Source organism: Somniosus microcephalus, unplaced genomic scaffold, assembly GCF_052327205.1.
Source record: "Somniosus microcephalus isolate GS21.2 unplaced genomic scaffold, FLI_Smic_1.0 unresolved_chr4, whole genome shotgun sequence".
Lineage (NCBI taxonomy): Eukaryota > Metazoa > Chordata > Chondrichthyes > Squaliformes > Somniosidae > Somniosus > Somniosus microcephalus.
In genome coordinates, this window is record NW_028225182.1 from 13,340,749 (window position 1) to 13,366,010 (window position 25,262).

At 43.3% G+C, this 25,262-nt stretch overlaps 1 non-coding gene across 1 annotated transcript; it reads left to right on the top strand.

The window, feature by feature from the left end:
* Nucleotides 1-3,424: 3,424 nt before the first annotated feature.
* Nucleotides 3,425-3,497, top strand: trnak-cuu (transfer RNA lysine (anticodon CUU)). The gene has a single exon. It is a non-coding gene; the product is annotated as a tRNA-Lys (tRNA).
* The last annotated feature ends 21,765 nt before the right edge of the window (nucleotides 3,498-25,262 follow it).

The following is a 25,262-nucleotide window of genomic DNA, read 5'->3' on the forward strand; positions in this document are numbered from 1 at the left end:
TTGAAGGCTGCAAAATTCCATGGGCCTGATAATCTACATCCTAGGGTACTTAAGAAGTGGCCCTAGAAATTCTAGATGCATTTCTGGTCAGCTTCCAAATTTTTATAGACTCTGGCACGGTTCCCATGGATTGGAGGGTAGCTAATGTAACCCCACAATTTAAAAAATGTGGTAGTGAGAACACAGGGAATTATAGCCCTGTAAGACTGCCATCGGAAGTGGGGGAAATGCTAGAGTCCATTGTAAAAGATGTAAAGGAAGAGCAGTTGGAAAACAGTGACAGGATCGGACAAAGTCAGCATGGATTACAAAAGGTAAATCGTGCTTGACTAATCTGCTGGAATTTTTGGAGGATGTACCTTGTAGAATAGATAAGGGAGAACCAGAGGAGGTGGTGCATCTGGACTTTGAGAAGGCTTTCGATAATGTCGCGCATAAGAGATTAGTGTGTAATGTTAATGCACATGGGATTGCGGGTGAGGTATTGATTTGGAAAAGAACTGGTTGGCAGACAGGAAGCAGAGTTGGAATAAACGGGTCTTTTTCCGAGTGGCAGGTAGTTACAAGTGGGGTTCTGCAGGGATTGGTGTTAGGACCCCTGTTGTTCACAATATATATTAATGATCTAGACGAGGGAACTAGATGTAATAGCTCCAAGTTTGCAGACGACACAAAGCTGGGAGGGCTTTTGTGCTGTGTGAAGTATGCCGAGAAACACCAGTATGATTTGGAAAGTTTGGGTGATTGGGCAGTTGCATGGCAGATGCAGTATAATTTGGATATATCCGACGTTATCCATTTTGGTGGCAAAAACGGGAAGGCAGATTATTTTCTGAATGGCAATAGATTGGGTGCAGGGCAAGTGCAACGAGATCTGGGTGTCCTTGTGCACCAGTCGCTGAAGGTAAGCATGCAGGAGCAGCATGCACTTAAGAAGGCAAATTGAATGTTGGACTCCATAGCGAGGGGATTTTAGTACAGGAGCAAGGATGTCTTGCTGCAGTTGTGCACGGCCTTGGTGAGACCACACCTTGAGTATAGTGCGCAGTTTTGGTCGCCTTAGCTGAGGAAGGATGTTCTTGCCATGGAGGGAGCGCAGCAAAGATTCACCAAACTGATACTTGGGATGACCAGAATGACGTATGAGGAGAGATTGGGTCGTCTTATATTCCCTGGAGTTCAGAAGAATGAGAGGGGTTGCCATTGAAACATATAAAATTCATGAGAGCAGCAGTAGGGCATACGGCCCCTCAAACCTGCTCCGCCATTCAATAAGATTATGGCTGATCATCGACCTCAGCTCCACATTCCCGCACGATCCCATATCCCCGATTATCTAGAGTCCAAAGTTAGATTGCTCTCAGCCTTGAATATACTCAAAGACTCAGCATTCACAGCCCTCTGGGGCAGATAATTCGAAAGATTCACAAACCTCTGTGTGAAGAAATTTCTTCTCATCTCAGCCGACCAATTATCCTGAGACTATGCCCCCTAGTTCTAGGCACTCCAGCCAGCCGAAACAACCTCTCAGCATCGACCGTGTCAATCCCCTTCAGAATCTTGTATATCTTAATTAGATCACCTCTCATTCTTCTAAACTCCAGAGAGTATAGGCCCATTCTCCATAATATCTCATCATAGAACTGCGCTCTCATCCCAGGAATCAATCTAGTGAACCTCCGTGCACCGCCGCCAAGTTAAGTATATCCTCTCTTAGATAAGGAGACCAAAAATCTACACAGTACACCAGGTGGGGTCTCACCAAGGCCCTATACAATTGTAGCAAGACTTCCTTACTCTTATACTCCAACCCCTTGAAATAAAGGCCGACATGCCATTTGCCTTTCTTATTTCTTGCTGTACCTGCATGCTAGCTTTCTGTGTTTCTTACACGAGGACACCCAAATCTCTCTAAACACAAACATTTGAAAGATTCTCATCCTTTAAATTGTTTTTGTTTTTCCTATTCTTCCTACCAAAGAGAATAACCTCACATTTCCCTACATTATACTCCATCTGCCACCTTACTGCCCATTCGCTTAGTCAATCCAAAACCCTTTACTACTCTGTGTTCTCCTCACAGCTTACTGTCCCAGCTAACTTTGTAACATCAGCAAACGGGTCGGTTCTAGGACCACTGCTTATCTTGATATATATTAATGACTTCGATGTGGGTGTACAGGTCACAATTTCAAAATTTGCAGATGAAGCAAAATTTGGAAGTATAGTGAATAGTCAGGAGGAGAGTGATAGAATTCAGGAAGTCATAGACAGGCTGCTAAAATGGCCGCACATGTGGCAGATGAAATTTAAAGCAAAAAAGTGTCAAGTGATACATTTTGGTAGGAAGAATGAGCAGAGGGCATCTAAACTAAATGTTAGAATCTGAAGGGGGTACACCAACAGAGAGACCTGGGGGTATGTGTGCACAAATCGTTGAAGGTGGCAGTGCAGGTTGAGAAAGCAGTAATACATGCTTAAGGGATGCTGGGCTTCATGAAAAGATGTATAGAGTACAAAAGTTTAGAAATTATAATGAGACTTTATAAAACACTGGTTTGGCCCCAGCTGGAGAACTGTGTCCATATCTGGCACCGCACTTTAGGAAGGATGTGAAAGCTTTAGGGAGGGTACAGAAAAGATTCAAAAGAATGGTTACAGGGATGAGGGACTTCAGTTGCTTTGATAGTCCGGAGAAGCTGGGGTTGATCTCATTGGAGCAGAGAAGATGCGAGGAGATTTGACAGATGTTTAGAAGTTAAAGAGGGATCTGGACAGAGTAGATAAGAGGGAAACTGTTTCCATTGACAGGAGGGTCGTAAATCAAAGGATACCGATTTAAGGTGATTGGCAAAAGAACCAAAAGCAACATGAGGAAAAACATTTTTACGCAGCTATTTGTTAAGATCTGGAATGCACTGCCTGAAGTGGTGGTGGAGGCGGATTCAATGGCGGCTATCAAAGGGGATTTCCATAAGTACCTGAAGGGGGAAATTTGCAGGGCTATGAAGAAAGTGCGGTACTAGCTGAAGTGCTCTTGCAGAGAGCTGGCACGGGCTCGACGGGCCGAATGGGCTTATTCAGTGCTATAACCATTCTATGGTTCTATGATTGATAGATTCTATAACCTACAGGTGCCCACACACATATTAACAGAGCCAGAGAGGAAGACAGAATCGGGAAGCACAGGGAAATAGAAAAGATTTAATAGAAAAGAGATATCGACAAGGACAAAAAGTGCTTTGTGATCAGAAAATTACCTGAAATCCTGTGTTTAATAAAAGGGCTTTTGATGCTTGATTTCCTTACACATCTTGGAATTGAGGGGATCCTGGTTCGTTGTTTGTAGAACAAGTTAAACCCCTCGGGCAGAGCCAACAGGCGCCTGGCTGCAATCAGTGATGAGGTCACGCAATTTGAGCAAGCCCGGCTAGCTCAGTCGGTAGAGCATGAGACTCTTAATCTCAGCATCGTGGGTTGGAGCCCCACGTTGGGCGAGTGCTTTTCTCTTCAACTTTTATGTTGCTTTCCCGGAAAAGCATCATTAATTAACCGAAAATCTTCTTTTGCACAATGAAAGAAATGAAAAATGAGCGAGAGTCGATACTTCAATCATTTTATTTTTGGTTTGCATGTTAACTGTTACCCATATCTCATTTTTCACAATAAATGGGCTACTCCTGCTCTTAATTCTTTCGTTCTTATGTTTTTATGTCCTTACACAGGTGTGCAGTCTCCCCCTGGACATGCATCAGGAGCAAGTTTCAACAACATTTTTCCGCGAACGTGATAGCTGCTACTCTGCTGAATCATCTCCACTTTCCATACCAGGTGAGATGGAAATGTTAAACGAGCGGGTTAACCGCTGTATTACACTTTTAAGTGATGACCCAAAGCACCTCATAGCGGTGTCAAAAAGATGAGCTCCGCTGACTAATAATAAGGAATATCAGAATAGGGTTTCGAAAACTCGCTTTCAGAGGAGGCCGCTCGGCCATCCTGATAAACCAAAAGCTGAACTGAAATTTCTCACTTCCGCATTGAGAAAGTTTCAGTCCGGGTGCTTGTTCAATGCTGCTCGAATGCTCAGTGACCGAGATATCATCTCCCCCAGGGTTTTCCTGAGCCTGTGCTCGGTGTATGGGAAGTTTTGGCCTGGGTCCCAGGGATGGACAATAACTCTTTGTGCTCTGGAGCTCTGTATGAGCAAATAATTAATGGGTTTGCTTCCGCGACTGAAATGCAGCTTAGATCTGTTGGTATTAGCCGAGGTCGGGGCTACGAATATATTGCATTTTGTTCACGTTTATTTGAGGAATATCCGTAGTCAGGAGCTGAAAAGTACCAAGAGCTGAAAAAACATGAAAAAAGATAAGAAATGTCAGCAATTTTGATCAACACTTTAATGTATTCTCTGTTAGTTTAGTGGTTTATTTATTTTAATCACCATTCATTAACCGATAGCGTTGATTTTGCAGAATGAAAGAAATGCTCACACTGAGGGACAGCCGAAACTTGAAAAATTTAACTTTAATTATTTGCAAACTGTATACATTGATGAATTTTCATCCACTTTCTGATTTTACACACTGTGTATTTTAGGATCTATTTTAAAATGTTCAGTGCTTCTGTCACAAGGAAACTGGGGCATCTTTAGTTAAATTTATTTCACAGAAAAAACACCCTGGAACATAATGATGCCGCCACTGATCTAACCGGGCACATTTCGTGTGTGAAACGAATGTGATAACCGCTACACTAAGGAAATCTCTGCTTAAATGAAGATCCAGAAGTACGTGCTCAGTGAGAAGGTAAAATAATGAATTGTTATTTCTGCAATACTATCCTTTCACTAACTAACAATATATATTAATGATCTGGACGAGGGAATTGGATGTAATATCTCCAAATTTGCAGACGACACAAAGCTGGGGGGGAGGGTATGCTGTGAGGAGGATGTCGTGAAACTCCAGTACGATTTGGACAGGCTGGGTGATTGGCCAGAAACATGGCAAATGCACTATAATGTGGATAAATGTGAGGTTATCCACTTTGGTGGCAAAAACAGGAAGGCAGATTATTAGTTGAATGGTAATAGATTGGGAGAAGGGGAAGTGCAAAGAGACCTGGGTGTTCTTGTACGCCAGTCGCTGAAGGTAAGCATGCAGGTGCAGCAGGCGGTTAAGAAGGCAAATGGTATGCTGGACTTCGTAGCAAGATGGTTCGAGTACAAGAACAAGGATGTCTTGCTGCAGTTGTAGAGGGCCTTGGTGAGACCACACCTTGAGTATTGTGTGCAGTTTTGGTCGCCTTACCTGAGGAAGGACGTTCTTGCCATGGAAGGAGTGCAGCGCAGATATACCAGGCTGATAACTGGGATGGCAGGAATGACATATGAGGAGAGATTGTGTCGATTGGGCTTAAACTCACTGGAGTTTAGAAGATCGAGAGGGGACCTCATCGAAACCTATAAAATTCTGTCAAGCCTGGACAGACTAGATGCAGGAAGGATGTTTCTGATGGCCAGGGATTCCAGAACCATGGGTCCTAGTCTATGGATAAGGGGTAAGCCATTTAGGACTGAAATGAGGAGGAATTTCTTCACCCAGAGAGTGGTGAACCTGTGGAATTCTCTGCCACAGAGGGCGGTGGAGGCCAGTTCATTAAGTATATTCAAGAAAGAGTTGGATATATTTCTTAAGGCTAAAGGGATCAAGGGATATGGGGAGAAGGCAGGGACAGGGTACTGAATTTGGATGATCAGCCATGATCTCATTGAATGGCAGAGCAGGCTCGAAGGGCCGAATGGCCTACTCCTGCTCCTATCTTCTATGTATCTATGTATCTATGACCGAAATTGCACAAGTCAAAAATGTTCCTTTCAAACTCAATGGCCCAGAAATTCGGGTCCCCATGCGTGAGTACGCACTGGGAACTCACGCGTAGGCCCAACGAAAGTGCCAGTTTGTGCATGCACTGCGTATGCATGGGAAACTGGAACTTCCATTCCCTTGAAAGAAGGGTTTGACAGGTGGAATGCATGTGCCAGAGTGGCAGCGCGTGCACATTGAATTTACTTTTTTTTGCAGGATTCTCCGGGAGGGTATGCCTCCAGCAGTTACATTATTAAAAAGCAGATGCAAGGCCTGCTTTTAACAAGGTAACTGGTGAATTAATTAAAATTAAAACTTTTTTCCGCAGGTTTATTATTTTTAAATATTTAAAGAAAGAAAAGTTTATTATTAGCCCCGTTAGAAAATGTAATAACTTTTTTCAAAAATTTTAATTGTTGTTTAAAAAAGATAAAGTTATTTTAAAAATGTGATTTAAAAAAAAAAGTTATTTCAAGTTTTAGTTACGTTTTGGGGTTTATAGTATTTATCTGTTTGACAGCTCTTCCTGTCAAATTTATGAATGAAGCACTCCCTGCTACCATTGGCTCTCCATGGCCCACGAGATCCCAGGAGACACTTCGAATTAACTGCGCCCCTGGGATATGCAAGCACTGCATGCTGGCAGTTGGAGGAGGCCCAGGATCGGAATACCACGCAGGCCCACAGCTCAATGGCCGGTGCGCAAGGTGAGTGCAGCTCAGAGGTTTGCACCCGCTGGAAACCTCCAACCCGAAATTCTGTGCCATTAAGCGCCCCAATCTCCTTCCTCCACAAAACTTCCGATTGCTGCCAGGTGCCAATCGGGGGCTTGCACCCGCGGGAAGAACCCGATCCGAATTTCTGGGCCAATGTTTCTGCCCAGAATCGAACTGGGGACTATTTCACTTCGTGTGGCGAACGTGATAACCGCTACACTATGGAAATCTATGCTCAATTTCCAGGAAGCACTGTTCAGAGAGAGGGTGCAATGCAGAATCGCTCTTTCTGCAATGATTTCCTTTTACTAGCATTTCTCTGACCGAACTGCACAAGTCAAAATTGTTCCTTTGAAACTCATTGAACTCCCGAATTTCCTCCCCCCCGAGTCTTCTGAATCTGATGCCTCGAGTTTTCCCACTCAACCAATGTCCCTTTGCAGTTTTCTGCTCCAATCCACACTACTTATTCTGCCACTAACTTAGTGTCGTTAAACTTGGTAATATATGCCTATAGAATACTTTTGAATTACCTTTTATGTTAGCTGCCATTCTAATCTCATACCTACTCTTTGCCCCTCTTATTTTCCTTTTCACTTCTCCTCTGAACTGTCTATATTTAGCCTGATTCACAGATATATTAGGATAGTTGAAGTCTCCCATGATCACTACTCTATAATTCATAGTCATAGAGTCATAACGGAACAGTAGGAGGCCTTTTGGCCCATCGATTGTGTGCTGGCTCGCTGTGGAGTTATCCAATCAGTCCCATCCCCTGCTCTATTCCTGTAGCCCTGCAAGTTTATTTCCCTCAAGTTTCTATCCAGTCTCCCCTTGAAAACATCGAGTGTCTCCGTTTCCACCACTTCTGTCGACAGCAAGTTCCAGGTCCTCACCACTCGCTTCATAAAAAAGTTGTCCTCACGTCCCCCCTGTATCTCTTCACCAAAACCTTAAATCTGTGGCCCTTGGTCTTGTACCTCAACTAGTGGGAACAGCCTTTCCCTGTCTAGCCTATCCAAACTCATCATAAACTTGTACACCTCTATCAAATCACTCCTCAATCGCCTTTTTTGTAAAATACTCCTCTGCAGCGCATTGGGACTACGTTAAATCCGCTATATAAATACAAATTGTTGCAGTTGTAATGAAAACAAATGCAGCGTCTCCAACCTGTTCTTGTAGCTAAGATCGTCCATCTCTGGAACCATTCTGGTAAATCTCCTATGTATCCTTTCAATGGCCTTCACATCCTTCCGAAATTATGCTGGCCAGAACTGGGCACATTACTTCAGTTAGGACCTAACCAGCGCTTTATAAAGTTTCAGCATAACTTCTATACTTTTGTACTCAATATTTCTATTTATGAAACCCAAGATCCCATATGTTTTGTTAACCACTTTCTCAATATGTCCTGCCACCTTTAGGGACCTATGCACATTAACTACCATGGTTCCTCTGTCCCTGCACACTCTTTAAAACTGTGCCATTAATTGTACATTTTCTATCCCTGTTCCTTCTGCCAAATGCATCACTTCACACTTCTCTGTATTAAATTCCATCAACCACTTGTCTGCCCATTCTGCTAGCCTATGTCCTGCTGCAGTCGTTTGCTATCATCCTCACTGTTTGCCACACCCCCAAGTTTGGTGTCATCGGCAAATTAGATATTGTATTTTGTTTTCCAAATTCCAAGTCATTTATATATATTAAAAAATGCAGTGGCCCCAGCACTGAAGCTTGGCGAACACCACTGTCTACCATCATACAATCTGAAAAACAGCCATTTACAACAGCACGCCGTTTTCAATCCTTAAGCCAATACCTTATCCAAGCTGCCGCTGACCCAACTATTCAATGAGCCTCAATTTTGTTCACCAGCCTTCTGTGGTGCTTTGTCAAACGCCTTCCTAAAATCCATGTAGACATAATCCATTGCATTCCCTACATCAATGCTCCCTGTTACTTCATCAAAAAATTAAATCAGATTAGTCAAACACGATCTGCCTTTCAAAAATCCGTGTTGGCTCTCCTTAAGTAGCTTAAACCTCTCCAAGTGACCATTAATTTATTCCTTCATATTATAGTTTCCAAAGCTTTACCCACCACTGATGTTCAACTGACCGGCCTGTAGTCATTAGGATTATCATTAAAACCTTTCTTCAACAGCTCTTGCATCTCTCTTGCATCTCATTTCCATGCAAATTTGCACCTCCATATTTCCCACTAGTTGGTGGCCTATCGAATACACGTAGTAGTGTAATGGCCGCTCTATTATGTCTTAACTCTAGCCATATAGATTCTGTCCTTGACCCCTCGAGGACATCCTCACTCTTAAGCACTGTAACATACTTACTGCCACACCACCTTCTATCTTTCCTTCTCTATCTTTCCTGTACACCTTCTATCCAGCAATATTTAATACCCAATCCAGCCCTTTTTTGAGCCACTTCTCCGTTATTGCCACAACATCATATTCCCATGTGGTTATTTGCACCTGCAGCTCACCAACCTTGTTTGCTATGCTTTGTGCGATCGCTTACACACAGCGTAATCCTATCTTAGACCATCCTGTGTTCTCTTTTCGTCTGACCCCACCTAATACCTTACTACTTCATACTTTCGTGCTATCTGTCTCTTTAGATCCTTTGTGCACCTTCGTTCTCCTTTCTACTGCTACATCCTGGTACCCACACCCCTGCCAATAATTAAGGTCCTCCCCAACAGCACTAGCAAACCTCCCCATGAGGATATTGGTAGCGGCTATGTTGAGCTGCAACCCGTCTGGCCTGTACTGGTCCCACATCCCGCAGAACCTCCAAAAGAGCACCTGGAATCTCATTCCTCTTTCTACCTATGTCGTTGGTAATGATATGGACCTCGACCTCTCGCTGTTCAACTTTGCCGCTCAGCATATTCTGAATCCACTCAGTGACATCCTTGACTCTGGCACTGGGGAGGCAAAATTAACATCCAGGCGTCATGTCTGTCCTCCTCTTGTTTCTGATGGTAACCCATTCCCTCTCTGCCTGCACACTGCTTTGCTGCGGGGTGACCACCTCCTGAAACGTGCTGTCCACGTAGCGCTCAGCCTCATGGATGCACCACAGTGACGCCAGCTGCTGCTCAAGCTCCGAAACCCGGAGGTCGATCACCTCCAGCTGACGACATTTCTTGCACACGTGGTTGTCGACGAGATGGGAAGCATCCTGGATTTCCAACATGGCACAGGATGCACATTCCGTGACACTGAGCTGCCGTGCCATGCATTTATCTATACGACTCTTAAGTAACTTTACAGGAAATGAAGAGTAAGATGTACCTAATTAATTCATTAATGTAATATATTATTAACAGTTACTAATTTAACGCCGTATTACATTTTTTCCAACAGTTCCTTGTGTGAAAACTTATCAAATGCCTGCTAGATGTCATCATATTAAATCTAGAAAATCACCCCCTTTGATTCAGATTCCGTTTTCCTTGTGTCTCTGGTAGATTATCCTCTACTATGACGACCAATGCAAATAATTATTTAGCATGCTTATCGTGTCCTTATTTTCAATTACAGTATCACATGACTCTGTCTTTAAGGGGCCCAAATTCTCCTTCGCCTCCCTCTTAATCATAACATACTCGTTAAAATTTTGCACATGTATATTCTCGTATTCCCTTCCTACAAGGTGATTTAAATCCCTTTGCTGTCAAAAGACTCTTGGGGCTCTATGTACATAGATCATTGAAATATCATGAGCAGGTTCAGAAAATAATCAAAGGGGCTAATGGAATGCTGTCCTTTATATCTTTAAAGCTAGAATAAAACGGGATAGAAGTTAAGCTGCAGCTATACAAAGCCCTGTTTCGGCCTCAGTTGGATTATTGTATTCAGTTCTGGGCAGAGATGCTGGATGGCTGTGTTCCCAGGATGGGTTAACTACTATATCCTGTAAGTTAAGGTTGCCCCATGATCTCATGCTGTTATGCTCAGTGTTCTGTGTTTTGCTGGGCTTGAACAATCTATTAAGTAAATATTGAATTGATAAATATACACACATGTGTATATGACACATATTTACTTTGAATTGATTTCTGACGAGAGGCAGGACTAATTATATTAGATTTCCTTGACATGTTGAGGAACTATAACCTGCTTGATTTAGTTCTCGTACCCGGGAACAAATTCCAGAATATGCCAGAATGATTATATCCAAATACTCTCAATGCCCTCACCTGCACTTTATATATGTTGAAGTGTATCAAATTACTCTATCACTCATTCCATATATCTATCGATTCAATAATACATAATAAAAACTTTTCATCTGCGCCAGTTTCTTACTACCAAACTTCCTGTCCCTTTTTTGTCACAATCCTGTGCCAACTTTTCTGTAATAAATTGTTCTGTCCATAATAATCATGGCAACTCCGTATGGCAGCACTTGGTGCTGCTGCAGCAGCCCAGATTTACCTGCCCCAGCTTCTCAGTATGCACCAGCCTGTGGTTCAACCCACTGTAGCTACCTTGCCTTTTAATCTAAGTTTTGTTGTTAACCACAATATGGGGACTTTAAAATGGGGACGCAATGACGACTGGAAGCCCCACACCAATTAACCCCGACTTCCTAACCCTGTTACATAAGTTACATAAGATTCAGGAGCAGGTATAGGCCACTAAAACATAAGAACTTAAGAAATAGGAGCAGGAGTTGGCCATTCGGCCCGTCGAGCCTGCTCTGCCTTTCAATGAGATCATGGCGTATCTACTGTCTCAATTCCATTCACTGGGCTTATCGCCATATCCCTTGATGCCCGTACTAGTCAGAGACTTATCGACTTCTGTTTTGATATACCCAATGGCTGAGCCTCCACTGACTTCTGGGGTAGAGAATTCCAAAGATTCACCACCCACTGTGTGAAGAAATTCTTCACATCTCTGTCTTGAATGGCCTACCCTTTATCCTGAGGCTGTGGCGCTTGGTTCTAGACTCGCCGGCCAAGTGTAACACTCTCCCAGCATTCACCCGATGAAGCCCTGTAATAATTTTGTTTGCTTCAATGAGATCCCCTCACATTGTTCTGAAATCCAGGGAATACAGGCGTAGTTTACTCAATCTCTTCTCATACAAGAGTCCCGCCATCCCAGGAATCAATCTCTTGAACCTTCGTTGCACTCCATGAATGGCAAGTATATCGTTCCTTAAATAAGGATAACAGAATTGTACACAATACTCCAGGCGTAGTCTCACCAAAGACCTATATAACTGGAGTAAAACTTCATTACTCCTGTACTCAAATCCTCTTGTAATGATGGCCTGAATACCATTTGCCTTCCTAAAGGCTTGCTGCACCTGCACATTCACTTTCCGTGACTCATGTACAAGGACACCCAGGGCCCTTTAAGCATCTGCATTCTCCAATCGTTCACCATTCAGGAAATACTCTGCCTTTCTGTTTTTTCTACGAAATTGGATAACTTAAGATTTATCCACGTTACAATCCATCTGTCATATTCTCGCCCACTCACTGAACCTCAATAAGATCATGACTGACCTTTTACCTCAACTGTACTTTCCCGCCCATACCCCATATCCCTTGATTCTCTTAAAGTGCAAAAGCCCCGTACAATTGCAGCAAGGCTTCTTCTCTCGTGTACTCCATCCCCCTTGCAATAAAGTCGAACATGCAAAACGTCTTCCGAACTGCTTGCTGTACATGAACGTTAAATTTCAGTATTCCGTGTAAAGGGCCTCGCAAATCCTTGAATATACTCAAACTCAGCATCCACTGCCCTCTGCGGTTGACAATTCCAAAGATTCACAACCCTCTGAGTGAAGAAATGTCTCCTCATCTCAGTCTCAAATGACCGGCCCCTTATCCTGAGACTCTGCCCACTAGATCTAGACTCTCCAGCCACGGGAAGCAGCCTCTCAGCGTGTCAAGGCCACCAAGAAAATGGTACCTTTCAATGAGAACAACTCTCGTTCTTCTGAACTCCAGAGAATATAGGCCCAATCTACTCAATCTCTCCTCACAGGACAATCCTATCATCATTGAAATGAATCAGGCTTGATTCCCAGTCAGGGAATTCAGTTCTGACAAAGACAATTGAAGTTTGTGAGACTCTTAATAATTGTTATAATCAACCCACACAAATTTGTGCTGCACACTGAAGGAAATGCTAACATGTTTGCTGGGTGCCAGTCAAATTATAATAACTTTTTTTCTGGAATCTTAGACTCATCGCTGCAGCCGACTACTTAGCCCAGTGTTCCCGTAGTGTAGTGTTATCACTTTCGTCCAGCACGCAAAAGTCTCCAGTTCAAAACTGGGTGGAAACATTTTGTAACTCATGTTCATTTAAATATTAGAAAAATCGAACAATTCGCATTTGCTATGCAATGTTACAAAGTCCTGTTACATTTGTGTTTCTCTGTACAGTTCTGCATACACTCAAAACACTACAGTGTCGCTCGCTCACTCCCGTTTCCAGCCCTGACCGTGCAGAAAACCCCTCTCATAGCTGCACATTCCGGCTGCTTTCAGTTGAATTGTGAAAGATTATTCAAGGATCCTGCAGCTTTGCCTCGGTTCACAACAGCAGATCTAAGCCGCGTTTCTGCAAACTATGAAACATGTTCTCCAGAATTCAAAGGTGTATAAGGAACTCAACCATTAAAATCACTTTCATTAACCACAGGGGTTCAGGCAATATTCTTTGATTCTATAAAAAGTTATTAATGTTTCACTGTCATCCGGTAAACATGTTAGCATGCAGGTTAAAATGAGCAATTCATGTTGCATCTTTGAAAGAGCTATCCAATTAGCCCCACTCCGCTGCTCTTCCCCCATAGCCCTGATGACACTCCTGCCAGTTTCCTCCAATAAATTGATCAGCTCTGTTATGTATCCCCTGAACAGTGATTAATGGTGTTCAACGCGGGCAAGTATCAGATCTTCCATTTGTGGTCATCTGCAATGAAAGCTTTAACCCAGACTCCTGAAGTGCAGTGAGATATGGGTAACAGTTAACATGCAAAGCACAAATAAAATGATTCAAGTATCGACTCTCACTCAGTTATCATTTCTTTCATTGTGCAAATGAAGATTATCGGTTAATTAATGATGCTTTGCCGTGAAAGGAACATAAAATTTGAATGAAAAGCACTCGCCCAACGTGGGGCTCGAACACATGACCACCACTGAGCTAGCGGCCGCCAAACTGGTACGTGTCTAATCGTTATATTGCAGCCAGGCGCCTGGTAGTTCTGCCTCAGGGGTTTAACTTGCTTTGCAAGCTACGAACTATGTTCTCCTGAACTCCACGGTGTTGAATGAAATCAAGCATCAAAAGCCCTTTTATTACCCAGAGGGATTCAAGCATTTTTCTGATCGCAAAACACTTTCAGTCCTTGTCAATATCCCTCGTCTATTTCCCGGTGTTTCCCGATTCTGTCTGTGTCTCTGGCTCTGTTTATTGTCTGTGTGACTACGTGCAGGTTGATATTGAGCCAGTACCTGCGCTCTTGTCTTGTAAAATTAAATAAATGAGGAATTGTGGCGCTTCTCTCCATGGCACAGGGAACCAGTGAGACAGTTTTTGGAGCAAGGGTCTGGTTATTGTGAAACAGCAAATAATATATTAATTCTGGGATTATCGGGAAGAACAGTGACCCCTTCGAAGCTCGAACCAGACGCACTACCGTTCTGCCACGAGGTCCACAAAGCAAACGGCGATGTTCGTATATATGCACGTTCCACAAACACTGTTCCATTTGTCCTGCCTTCTCCTGATTCCTCAGTGTCACGCACAGAAGCGCCTGAAGCCCTCTTTTGTTTAAAGTAACAAGCAGGCACAAACACAGTTATTCGTTCAAAATCCGCCTACAGGTGGCCACACACAAAATAACCAGGGCCAGAGAGACAGAAAGAATCGGGAAACACCGGGAAATACAAAAGAGATATTGCCAATGACTAAAGCGATCAGAAAATTGCCTGAACCCCTGTGGTTGATGAAAGGAATTTTGATGCTCCAGTTCATTATACGCCTTGGGCTTCTGGAAGGCTTGGTTTGTAGTTTGCCGAAACGAGGCTCAGGATATAACTGGTAGAATAGATAAGGGAGAACCAGTTCATGTGATGTATTTGGACTTTCAGAAAGGTTTCGACAATTTCCTGCATAAGAGATTGGCGTGCAAAGGTAAAGCACATGGGATTGAGGGCAACGTACTGACTTGGATAGAGAACTGGTTGGCAGACAGGAAGAAAAGAGTTGGAATTCACATAGAAACCCCACAGTGCAGATAGAGGCCATTTCGGCCCATCCAGCCTGCACCGACACATATCCCACCCGATCCCCGTAACCCCTACACCAACACATATCCTGCCCTATCCCTGTAACCCCACGTATTTAATCCCCCTAACACTAAGGGTCAATTTATCATAGCCAATCAACCTAACCCGCACATCTTTGGACTGTAGGAGGAAACCGGAGCACACAGAGAAAACCCATGCAAACACGGGGAGAATGTGCAAACTCCACACAGACAGTCGCCCGAGGCCGGATTTGTACCCGGGTCTCTGGCACTGTGAAGCAACAGTGCTAACCACTATGCCACCGTGCTAGTGGGGGACCGCAGGGATCGGTGCTAGGACCCCAGCTATTCACAATAAATATGAATGACCTGGACAAGGGAACTAGATGGAATGTCTTCAAGTTTGCAAGATGACACAAAGCTGATTGGGCGTGTGTGCTGTGAGGAGGATGCAGAGAAACTCCAATATATGGACAGGTTGGGTGAGTGGGCAGATGCATGGCAGATGCAGTATAACGTGGATAAATGCGAGGTTATCCACTTTGGTGGCATTAACAGGAAGGCAGATTATTATCTGAATGTTAATGGATTGGGAAAAGGGGAATAGCAACGAGACCTGCGTGTCCTTGTGCACCGGTGGCTGAAGCTAAGCATGCAGGTGCAGCAGTTCGTTAAGAAGGCAAATGGTATGTTGGCTTTCGTAGCGAGAGGGTTTGAGTACAGGAGCAAGGATGTCTTGCTGCATTTGTACAGGGCCTTGGTGAGACCACAACTTGAGTATTGTGTGCAGTTTTGGTCGCCTTATCTGAGGAAGGATGTTCTTGACATGGAGGGAGTGCAGCGAAGATTCACCAGACTGATACCTGGGATGGCAGAAATGACGTATGTAGAGAGATTACATAGGCATAGAAGATAGGAGCAGGAGTAGGCTATTCGGCACCTCGAGCCTGCTCCGCCATTCGATGAGATCATGGCTGATCATCCAAACTCAGTACCCCGTACCTGCCTTCTCCCCATATCCCTTGATACCTTTAGCTCTAAGAAATATATCTAACTCCTTCGTGAATATATTTAAAGACTTGGTCTCAACCGCCTTATGTGGTAGAGAATTCCACAGGTTCACCACTCTCGGGGTGAAGAAATTCTTCCTCATCTCTATCGTAAATGGCTTACCCCTTACCCTTAGACTATGATCCCTGGTTCTGGACTCTCCGACCATCGGGAATATTCTACCTGCATCTAGTTTGTTCAGACATGTCAGAATTTTATAAGTTTCGATGAGATCCCCTCTCATTCTTCTAAACTCCAGCGAGTATAATCCCAATCGACTCAATCTCTCCTCATACGTCATTCCTGCCATCCCAGGGATCAGCCTTGTGAATCTTCGCTGAACTCCTTCCATGGCAAGAACATCCTTCCTCAGATAAGGCGACCAAAACTGCACACCGTATTCAAGGTGTGGTCTCACCAATGCCCTGTACAATTGCAGTAGGACATCCTTGCTCCTGTACTCAAACCCTTTCGCTATGAAGGCCAACATACCATTTGCCTTCACCACCTGCTGCACCCGCATGCTTACCTTCACTGACTGGTGCTCAAGGGCACCCAGGTATCGTTGCACTTCCCCTTCTCCCAATCTATTGCCATTCAGATAATAGTCTGCCTTTCTGTTTTGGACACCAAAGTGGATAAACTCGCATTTATCCACATTATATTGCATCTGCCACGCATCTGCCCATTCACCCAACCTGTCCAAATCATCCTGGAGTTTCTCGGTAACCTCCTCGCAGCACACACGCCCACCCAGGTTTGTGTCATCTGCAAATTTGGAGATATTACATGTAGTTTCCTTATCTAGATCATTAATGTATATTGTGAATAGCTGGGGTCCAATGACCGATCCCTGCATTACCCCACTAGTCACTGCCTGCCACTCGGAAAAAGACCCGTTAATTCCTACTCTCTGCTTTCTGTCCGCCAACCAGTTCTCTATCCAAGTCAATACCTTGCCCTCAATCCCATGTGCCTTAACTTTACACACTAATCTCTTATGCGGGACATTATCGAAAGCCTTTTAACAGTCCAAATACACCACATCTACTGGTTCTCCCGTATCTATTTTCCCAGTTACATCCTCAAAAAATTCCAGTAGATTAGTCAAGCATGATTTACCTTTCGTAAATCCATGTTGACTTTGTCCGATCCTGTCACTGTTTTCCAAGTGCTCAGCTATTACATACTTTATAATGGACTCTAGCATTTTCCCCACTACCGATGTCAGGCTTACCAGTCTGTAATTCCCACTTTCTCTCTACCACCCTTTTTGAATAGTGGGGTAACATTAGCTACCCTCCAATCCAAGGGTACAGTTCCAGATTCCAGCGAATTTTGGAACATGATCAGCAATGCATCTACTATTTCTAGGGCCACCTCCTTAAGTACCCTCGGATGTAGATTATCAGGCCCGGGGGATTTATCGACCTTCAATCCCGTCAATTTCCCGAACACCATTTCCCTACAAATACTGATTTTTTCAGTTCCTCCCTCTCATCAGACCCTATATTCTCCAACATCTCTGGGGGGTTATTTGTGTCCTCCTTTGTGAAGACAGAACCATAATATGCATTTAATTGGTCTGCCATTTCTTTGTTCCCCATTATAACTTCCCCTGCTTCTGAGTGGAAGGAACCTACACTTGATTTCACTAATCTTTTTCTCTTCATATATCTATAAAAGCTCTTACAGTCAGTTATTATGTTCCCAGCCAGCTTACTTTCATATTCTATTTTCCCCTTCTTAACTAATCCCTTTGTCCTCCATTGTTGAATCCTAAACTGCTCCCAATCCTCAGGGTTACCGCTTTTTATGGCCAATTTATATGCCCTCTCCTTGGATCTTATGCTATCCCTATTTTCCCTTGTTAGCCACGGTTGAGTCACCCTTTTTGTTTTATTCTTATCCCAAAATTGGATGAACAACTTCGGTAGTTCATCCATGCGGTCTTTGAATGTTTACCATTGCCTATCCACCGTCAACCCTTTGAGTGACATTCCCCAATCAATCCTACCCAATTCACGCTTCATACCATCGTAGATTCCTCTATTTAAATTCAGGACCCTAGTCTCCGAGTCAACTACTTCACTCTCCATTCTAATGATGAATTCTATCATATTATGATCGCTCTGACCCAAGGGGCCTCGTACAACAAGATTGCTAATTAATCATCACTCATTACATAATACCCAGTCTAAAATGGCCTGATCTCTGGTTGGTTCCCCCACATATTGTTCCAGAAAACCATCCCGTAAACATTCTAGGAATTCCGCCTCCACAGTATTTTTACTAATTTGGTTAGCCCAATCTACATGTAAATTAAAGTCACCCATGATGACTGCTGTGTCCTTACTGCATGCTTCTCTAATTTCCCTTTTAATGCCATCCCCAACCTCCGTATTACTGTTTGGAGGTCTATATAGCACTCCCAGTAACGTTTTCTGCCCCTTGATATTTCTCAGTTCTACCCATACAGATTCCACATCATCAGAGTTAATATCCTTCCTTTCAATTGAGTTAATCCCCCCCTTAACCAACAATGCTACCCCACCTCCCTTTCTTTTTTGCCTATCCTTCCTAAATATTGAGTCGATTAGGCTTATATTAGCTAGTGTTTGGAAGAATGAGAGGGGATCTCATTGAAATTTATAAAATTCTAACAGGACTAAACAGACTAGATGCACAAAATATGTTCCTGATGGTGGGGGAGTCCAGAACCAGGGGTCAGAGTCTAAGGATAAGGGGTAAGCCATTTACTACTGAGATGAGGAGAAATTTCTTCACCCAGAGAGTGCTGAACCTGTGGAATTCCGTACCACAGAAGGAAGTTGAGGCCAACTTATTAAATATATAACCAAAAAAGAGTTAGATATGTTTCTTACGGCTAAAGTGATCAAGGGATATGGGGAGAAAGCAGGGACAGGGTACTGATTTTGGATGACCAGCCATGATCTCATTAAAAGGTAACAGGCTTGAGGGGCAGAATGGCCTACTCCTGTTGCTATCTTCTATGTTTCTATGTTTCTATGTTAAGGGATCAGGTGAACCACTGAATCCCTCTTTTAAGGGATGTCCCAAAGCGTTTGACAGTGGTGTCAAAACAAATTAATACTACTTAGTAATTAAAAGTAAAAAATATCAGAAGTGGGACTTGAACCCACGTCTGCAGAGGAGACTGCGACCTGAACGCAGACACTTTAGAGCGCTCGGCCATCCTGACATGCTCATGACATTTCTGCAGCTCATTACTTCCACACTTAGAAAGTTTCAGTCCGGGTGCTTGTTCAATGCTGCTCAAAGGCTCAGTGACAGGATATCATCTCCCCCGGGGTTTTCATGAGCCTGTGCTCGGTGTATGGGGAGGATTGGCCCGGGTCCCATGGATGGACACTTACTCTCTGCGCTCTGGAGCTGGGGAAGAACGAATAATTAATGGGCTTGTTTCCGCGTCTGAAATGTGTAATGATATCAGCAAATAGTGATGTTATTTGCCTGTTCGAATATGATGCCTACCAGCATGATTGCATGTATTGATTGCTTGTGCCTGACCAGCAGAGGTCATGTGAACGAGACAAGCAAGGCAGTCTAGTTTCGTTTCAGTTTCGTTCTAGATGCATCACTAGCATGATAGCTCCTGCAGTGCTGTATAAAGAGTTGAACAGACTTTAGATTAAAACTCATTCTCTTTCATAAATGTCTCGTCATTGAACCCACAAAGAAATCAATACATGGTGTCAGAAGTGGCTGAAAGAGATGAAGAGAAAAATTCTGAAGTTAAATCAGCTCTCCGCAGATTAGCAGCCAAAAGAGAACATCGTTGCTTACCATTAGAGAATAGCTAACGAAGTGAAAAATGGAAGGTTTACTCCCACCGGCGATGCTTCAGTTGACAGGTAATGTGGCTGAAAATTGGAGAAGGTTCAAACAACGTGTGGGGTTGTATTTATCAGCAATCGGAGCTGACGAGAAAAGTAATAAAAGGAAATCATCACTGTTCTTACATGTCGTGGGTGATGAAGCGGTGGAGGTGTATAATAACTTCACATTCACTGTTAATGGAAACAAAATGAAGCTAGATAAAATATTGGAACAGTTTGAGGCCTACTGCATACCTAAACATAACGTGATGTTTGAGAGGCACAGATTTTTCACATGTGTACAGAAAATGGGTGATACTATTGATCAGTATGTGACTGAACTGAGAAACAGAAGCAAATCGTGTGAATTTGGGGGACTGACAGGCTCGCTGATAAAAGACAGACTGGTGTGTGGTATTCCAGATAATGGTCTAAGGGAAAGACTGCTAAGAGAGCAAGATCTAGACCTGGGAAAAGCCATAGCACTGTGTAGGGCTACAGAGACTGTGAAGTTGCAGGCAAAGGAGCTGTTCAGTGACAGTAGCTGCAACGTGGATGCAGTGAGTAAGAACGGACACAAACCGTTTAACAAAAAGAGCGCCAATGTGAAAAAAGAGGCGTGGCCAGTGAACGAAAATGAAAGGGACAATTGAAAGACATGTAGTCGATGCGGTACACAGCATCCACCAAAAAAGTGTCCAGCATATGGTAAAAAATGCAATAGTTGCAACAAGAACAACCATTATGCCCGTTGCTGTAAGAACCAAATGCAACAAAGCAAGGTCCATGCAGTAGATGAAAGCGAGATAGAGGAGTTCAATGTAGATGTTGTGTCTGAAAACAAAGAAGAAGAAAGAGACTGGATGTTGACACTAAAAGTGAATGACATACACATTCCCTTTAAATTGGATACCGGAGCACAAGATAATGTGATATCAGAGACTGATTTTAAGAAAATTAGACCCAGACCAAAGATACATGGAATAAAAGTGAAAGTGACAGGATACTCAGGTACTGATATACCAGTGAAAGGAAGATGCATTGTCAAAGTAACACACAAGGACAGAGAGCACACGCTAGCATTAATCGTGGTGCCAAAGGATGTGCAAACCATACTAGGTTTAAAAGCCTGTGAGAGACTGAACCTGGTAAAGAGAGTCCTCGTTATGGAAAGCGAAGGAGAGACAGTCTATGATGATCTCATGAAAGAGTACAATGACCTATTTTAGGGTCTAGGCTGCATTCCAGGAGAACACACGATCAGAGTAGATAAAAGTATGACACCGGTCATACATCCATGCAGAAAAGTTCCGTTTGCTCTTCAAAAGCAACTGAAGGCAGAGTTGGACAGGATGGAAAGCCTGAACGTGATTCAGAAGATAGATGGGCCAACTGAGTGGGTGATTTCCCTCGTCGTAGTGGACAAAAAGAATGGAAAGCTCAGAATTTGCCTGGATCCAAGAGATCTAAACAGAGCAATAAAGAGAGAGCACTTCAAGCTTTCTACACGTGAGGAAATCATGGCACAGTTTGCAAATGCTAAATATTTCAGCAAGTTAGATGCATCATCAGGATTTTGGCAGATGAAGTTGGACGAAGCAAGTTCAAGACTGTGCACGTTCAACAGTCCATTTGGCAGATACAGATTCCTAAGGTTACCATTTGGCATTGCCTCAGCTCCTGACGTGTATCACAAGACTAACCATATGATCTATGAGCACCTGGAGGGAGTTGATACATCAATGGATGACATCATAGTATGGGGAACCACGAGAACTGAGCATGACGAGAGACTGAAAAAAGTGCTGGAAGCAACAAGGAAAACAAACCTGAAGCTGAATAGAGAGAAATGCCAGCTCGGGGTGACAGAACTGACAATTGTGGGAGATATCCGTAGCAGTGAGGGCATCAGACCAGATCCCAGAAAGGTGTCCGCCATTGAGAATATGCCAAAGCCACAATGCAAAAAGGACGTGCAGAGGTTTAATGGAATGATCAACTACATGGGGAAATTCATATTCAACCTCTCAGAAAAGATGGCGCCACTGAGAAGAACAACTGAAAAGAACATAGAATGGGAATGGAATCATGAGCATGAGAAGTCATGGAGCGATCTAAAGAAACTGCTCACAGAGGAACCAGTTCTGAGGTTTTATGACCCAGCGAGACCCATCAAGATATCATCAGATGCATCACAGAGTGGGCTCGGTGCCGTTCTTCTGCAACAATATGACTACTGGCAACCTATTGCATATGCATCGTGCTCAATGACAGACGCGGAGACGCGATATGCTCAAATAGAAAAGGAGCTGCTCAGCATCACATACGCCTGTGAAAGATTTCACCAGTTTGTGGCAGGACAAGAAATCAGTGTAGAGACTGACCATAAGCCATTGATTGCATTGTTCCAAAAGCCACAAAATAGCTGTCCGCTTAGAATACAAAGAATGATGATCAGGATGCAACGCTATACACTGAATGTTGCGTACACACCGGGTAAGCTGATGTATACAGCAGACACGTTGTCCAGAGCTGTAGACCCAAGTGAGCCCGCAAACACCACAATGGATGCCAAAGTGAACGCCTACATGGACATGATCACAAGTGCACTGCCCATAGCAGATGCAAAAATGGATCTCATAAAGACTGAGACAAACACAGATGAAACAATGAGACGACTGAAAAAAAGCATCTTGGATGGATGGCCCAACATGAAGCAAGACTGCTCACCTGATATAGCAGAGTACTGGAACTGCAGGGCGGAACTATCAGTGGTCGAAGACATCATCTACAAAGGAAGTAAAATAGTTATCCCAAAGAGTCTGAGAAGAGAGATGCTAAAAAAGATCCATGGAGGACATCTGGGAATCGAAAAGTGTAATAAAAGAGCACGAGAGGTGATGTACTGGCCACGAATCAACCAAGATGTGACAAATGAGGTTTCAAACTGCACAATATGCCTGAAACATCGAGCAAGCAATCTGGTAGAACCACTAAAGCCACACCCAGCACCAGACAGACCTTACCAGAAGGTAGGCGCTGACCTATTCGTATGTCAAGGGAAGGACTATCTTGTAGTCACAGACTATTACTCCCTGTATCCAGAGGTTTGTAGACTGCACACCACCACTGCAGATGCTGTGATAACATGTATGAAAGCCATGTTCTCCAGACATGGCGTGGCAAGCGAGGTCTTCACAGACAACGGACCTCAGTTTTACAATGCAAGTTTCGGACACTTTGCCAAAGAGTGGGACTTTGTCCACACAACGTCAAGTCCTCACTTTCCACAGTCCAATGGACTAGTGGAAAAATCGGTCCAGACAGTGAAAAGACTGATGTACAAGGCAAAAGACAGTGGAACTGACTTCTACCAGAGCATGCTTGTATACCGCACAATGCCGCTCGAGTGTGGTATGTCACCAGCCCAACTCCTGAAGGGAAGTCGGCTAAGGTCAAACCTACCCATCCCGGAGAACCTCCTGAAAACAAAAGAGGGGGAGAAAGTGAGGAAGTTCAAAGAACAACAGAAAGAAAAGCAAAAGCACTACTATGACAGAGGAACACAAAACCTACCTGAACTCCACACTGGTGACCAAGTAAGGTTCAAAGACAAAACAAACACATGGACTCAGAAGGGAACTGTCCTGAGTGAAGTTCAACCAAGATCATACACCATTCAGACAGATGAGGGTGCTGTTCTGAGAAGAAATCGTCGAGATCTTCTCATGGGACCAGCCACAGCAGGTCAAGAGACTGATACTGTTGAACAACCTGATCACACAGCTGAGAACCAATCATCTGAGGCAACAACTCAGATTCAAAGACAATCAATCAGAAAATCCTCAAGACACGTGAAGCCTCCTGAGAGACTCATTGAGCAAATTTAAGGACTATTGTGATAGAAGGAAGTAATGTTATTTTATTCTTTCTTCAAGTTCTAGTGTAGTTACATATTTCATGTGAACACAGAAAGCAAGGTTAAAAAACCTTGATCATGATAATGATAATGTAAGTTCATTACAGTTAAAATGCAGATTAATACAAAGAAAACATGTTGTAAGTTAAAAGTAAAATACTTTTGTTTTAAGAAAAGGAGATGTAATGATATCAGCAAATAGTGATGTTATTTGCCTGTTCGATTATGATGCCTACCAGCATGATTGCATGTATTGATTGCTTGTGCCTGACCAGCAGAGGTCATGTGACCGAGACAAGCAAGGCAGTCTAGTTTCGTTTCAGTTTCGTTCTAAATGCATCACTAGCACGATAGCTCCTGCAATCCTGTATAAAGAGTTGAACAGACTTTAGATTAAAACTCATTCTCTTTCATAAATGTCTCGTCATTGAACCCACAAAGAAATCAATACAAAATGTGGCTTTGATCTGTTGGTATTAACCGAGGCCGTGGCTGTGAGATATTTCATGTTGTTCAGGTTTAATCAGAGAAATATCCGTAGTCAGGAGCTGAAAAGGACCAAGAGCTGAAAAAACACAAGAAATATCTGCAATTGTGATCAACTCTTTAACGTGTTTTCTGGTAGTTTAGTGGTTTAATTGTTTTAATCACCATTCATTAACCGATAGCGTTGTTTTGCAGAATGAAAGAAATACTCAACGCAATGGACAGTCGAAACGTGATTAATTTAACTTGAATCGTTAGCGAAAGTTTATTCATTGATGAAGACTTATACCTTATCAGAATTTGCACAGTGTATTTTAGGAGTCTGTTTTAAATTGTTCATTGCTTCTGACCCAAGAAACCTGTTAAATTTATTGCACAGAAGAAATAATCTGAACCATAATTTCTTTGCCCAGGCCCGAACCAGGAACTTTTCACATAGGAAGGCGAAAGTGATAACCACTACACTACAGAAACGTCTGTTTTACTCAATATCCAGAAAGCACTGTTCAGAGAGAAGGTGCAATACAGAATCGCTCTTTCTGCAATGATTTCCTTTCAGTAGCATTGCTCTAACAGGACTGCACAAGTCAAAAATGTTCCTTTCAAACTCATTAAACTCCCGAATTTTTTTCACCCCGAATCTTCTGAATCTGATGCCTCTAGTTTTGCCCAATCAACCAAGGTGCCTTGGCAATTTTCTGCTCCCATCCACTCTACTTACTCTGCCACTAACTTAGTGTCATTCAACTTGTTAATATATGCCTATAGAAGACTTTTGGATTACCTTTTATGTTAGCTGCCATTCTATCCTCACACCCTCTGTTTGCCCCTCTTATTTTCCTTTTCACTTCTCCTCTGAACTCTCTCTATTCAGATATATTAGAATAGTTGAGGCCCCCATTATCACTAGTCTATACTTCATAGTCATAGAGCCATCATGGCACAGAAGGAGGCCATTCGGCCCATCGATTCCGTGCCGGCTCTTTGTAGAGCAATCCAGTCCCTCCCATTCCTCCGCTCTATCCCCGTAGCCCTGCAAGTTTATT